Here is a 3,920-nt window from a genome sequence, read left to right on the forward strand (position 1 = left end):
TTTTTTTTGGTTTTTTTTTGTATTTTAGGGAAGGGTCTACAGAGTGTTCAGGGTCTCACTACTAGATCAGACTTGTAATGATCTGCCTGTTTACAGCCTCCCAAGAGCTGGGCTCATAGGCACATGCCCCCATGCCCAGCCCCAGCTCACCGTGCCCCTGGGGAGGGGCCAGTACGCCTGCTTGAAGGCACTTTAATCTGCTGAACTATTTGGCCGGCCCAGCAGCTATATTTGTGATCTTATTAGTTGGCTATAGTTTTTGTCCCACCTTGAACTTGCCTCATCTAATTGTTTTGCTCAATAAAACACCCTTGAGAAGTGGGATTAGTGAACAACCCATTTTCCTGGCCGCCTTCTGCTCCTTTAGAAGCTTTTCTTTCTTTTAGTAAGTTCTTCCTACCCTTAACTTCCTTTGTTCCTAGAATTCATTCCTCAATTTTAGAGAACATGAATTTGGTATTTTGTACATCTAGCAGGCTGGGAATTTCTTTCCCCTACGTCACAGTTTTGAGGAAAAGGTTTATCTCGGAGTTGATTTTGGTTTTATTTAACAAATGCACCCTTAGGCAGAGAATGTAGAAAATAAAGGCTCCCTGGCCCAAGAACTCAGCCTGTATAAACTCTGATGCCATAGATAGGAAGTGACATACACTCAACGAGAGTTCTGGAAAATGCAGCCAACTCAGCCTGGGTTCCTTGAATTTCCTGGAGTTGGTGACAATAGCCTGAGGTCCACAGGGCCAATAACCATCCCTCTCGCCAGGCAACTCATTCCAAATATGGAGAAGTGTGACCCATAATAAGTCGTCTCATAGAAAACCAATAGATTGTTACATCACCTATATCCGATGACTCATTTTTTCCCCTGATTTGAGCCCAAGGATAAAAAGGAGAAAATGAAATTTCACTGTTGTTTTGATAGGTAAATCTGTAGATAAGGTACCTCCTGAAAGGTGTTACAAATTAAAGTGAATATTTTTCAGTTTTTTTTTTAATTTTTTTTAATTATTTATTTATTTTTATTACATTTATTTATTGTGTGTGTGTGTGGCCAGCTCAGCCCACCAGGGGGCAGGGCTGGCTGGCATGTGGTGCTGGGGGATTGAACCGCGGTCCCTGTGCTTTGCCAAGCTTGTTTCAAGTAGGTGCTTTAGACCACTGAGCCATCTCTCCAGCCCTATTTTTCAGTTTTATATTGCCTTAGCAGCCATGTTGTTTGGCATTAGCTGTAGATTTAGAGATGGACTGTCGAGTTCATCAATATCATTTTATATGGTTTTGGGGGAAAAATCATTTCATAATTCAGTCATGATTAGGGCTGCTCTGGGAGTCAGCTATGCTATATGGAAACAACTCCCATGTTCCTCTAGTCACCATATGATGCTGTGACACCTTAGAGCAAGATTAGTCAGCTGAAGACATCCTGGCTCCTTGAGAATTGAGTAGTAATTAAAAAAATTACTTGGGAAAGGACAAACTCTTTGTTCATCTGCATAAAGATCCTCATTAGCATAAGATCACCAGGGACCTGTGAGTCATCCCATAATCCCCTTGCCATTTTCCTCTGGTACATGTAATCAAGAAATACCAGGTGTGCTGGCTCCTTGTGGCCTTTTGTTCCTTGTGAACAATTGGTCATCCCACATCCTTGTTGCAGCGTCCTTTTGTGCTTTTTTTTTTCTTTTCAGTACTGGGGATTGAACTCAGGACCTTGTGCTTGCCAGGCAGTACTTAAGCCCCTGAGCTATGTCCCTGGACCTTCAGCGTCATTTTATCTCACTCTTTTTATTGTGTGCAGTAACACCTCACAGGAGATTGGGGTCCACTGCAAGGGGGTCTGATAATGGAGTAACTTAAAAATTGTTCAAACAAAATGAAAGCATTCAATTCGATGTACAAATCAAAATTAAAATACCAGGTTGTCATGTCCCCCATATTTGATTCTTTCCTAAGAAGAAATTGTGTACATTTGTTGTAATCATCAACAGGCCTAATGTTATGATTTATATCCAGATATCTCCCAAAATTTCATGTGTTCATTGGTGGGGTTTGGGGGAGGTGATTAGATCCTGGTGGCATGTACCCAGCACTGGATTAGTCCACTGATTCTGTAGCTGGGTAAAGCCTGGTAGAAGGTGGATTGCTGTGGCACAGCCTGGAAGGGTATATGTTCTTCCTCCCTTGATACCTCGCCCTCTCTCCCACCCACCCTCTGCTTTCTGCCTGCTATGCTTTGGACTGTTTTTCCTCTGCCATACCTCTTGGCCTTGCTACCCTGCCTTTGAACCAACCTCTACAAACTGTGAATGCACCTTTCCTTCCTTAAATTGTAGATGTTGGGTATTTTCTCAACAAAGATAGAGTAACTAAGATAACTATACATATTTCCCCTTCCTAATGTAACCCTATGAGCTATTGTGTATTTATTCAATGCTTTTAAAAAAAAATTCTACTGATCAGGTGTGGTGGCACAGTACCTGTAGTCCCAGCACTCTTTGGGGTGAGGAAGGAAGATTCCAGCCCAGCCTGGGCAATTTAGCAAGACACTGTCTCAAAATAAAAAATTAAAAAATGATGGAGAATGTAGCTCATTGTGAAGGTCCTAGGTTCAATCCACAGTTTCCACAATAAATAAGTGAGTAAATGCATGAACAAATAAATAACATAAAAATCCACTACCATACAAATTTGATAGACAGTTGCATTATATATTAGGGCTACATAAGAAAATATCACAAACCATGGGATGCATCTGTTCTGCAAATCGCAGTGTATTCTAAACAACAGATGATTGTTTTTTCACAGTGTGGGAGGCTGGCAGTTCAAGACTAAGCTTGGTCACTGTCACTAGGCTTGGCTGCTTCTGAGACCTGTCTCCTTGGCATAGAGGTAGGCCACCTGACCTTGTATTCTCACGTGGCATTTTTTTCTGCAGTAGTGAAATCCTTGGTGTCTTCTCCCTTTATAAGGACCTTGGCTGTATCCTAATTCCTACCCCCAAATACCTGAGGGTTTTAATGTTTAAATTTTGAGGGAATATGATTCATTTTGTAATGCATCTAAACTGTGTATTTTAAGTTACAGTAATATGATCCATCTAAAAGAGACTGATAAAAAGAGCAATTTATTTTATTTTATTTTATTTTATTTTATTTTATTTTATTTTATTTTTTGGTACTGGGGATTGAACTCAAGACCCTGCGCTTGCCAGGCAGGAGCTTATTCTACGGAGCTATCTCCGTAGCCCCAAAGAGCAACATTTATTTACTTACTTTTTTTGTTTTTGGAGACAAGTTTACTCTGTAGCCCAGGCTGGACTTGAATTCAAGGAAATCTTCCTGCCTGAGCCTCCTGAGTACTGGTACTACAAGCATGCATCACCATGTCTAAATTCTGATTATTATGAGCTTGTGTAATTTTAACTTGAGTTAAAATATAAAAATAAATTTTGTTACATATACATTAATTTTATATATATATAAAGATAATTTATTTTTACTTAGTGTAGCTCACTTACACTAAAGTTTAGACGCTTATGTTTTAGATACTTAGATTTAAAGATATGAAAATAAAATATATACAAATTTATGGGAAAAATAGATTGAAGCAAGGCTGCAGATGTAGTTCAGTGGTAAAGCACTTGCCTATTATGTGTGAGACCCTGACTATAAAAAAAAAAAAAAACAAATTGAAACAGAATAAATGATATTGAGGCACAGGAGCTGAGGGAGAGGAATATACCATAATTTTTTCTTGGCATAAAGAATTATATAATTATGTTTACACATAAGTCCAGAAATCTAGCCATATACAACCTTGTAGCAGGACAGTCCCGCACATTCCTTTTCCTGTCTCCTGCCTTCATTCACCACACCCTTCTTTTTGAACAATCATCTACCTGAGAGACAGCATGGCAGCAA

The sequence above is a fragment of the Octodon degus genome, unplaced genomic scaffold (assembly GCF_000260255.1).
Source record: "Octodon degus isolate 3935 unplaced genomic scaffold, OctDeg1.0 scaffold00160, whole genome shotgun sequence".
Lineage (NCBI taxonomy): Eukaryota > Metazoa > Chordata > Mammalia > Rodentia > Octodontidae > Octodon > Octodon degus.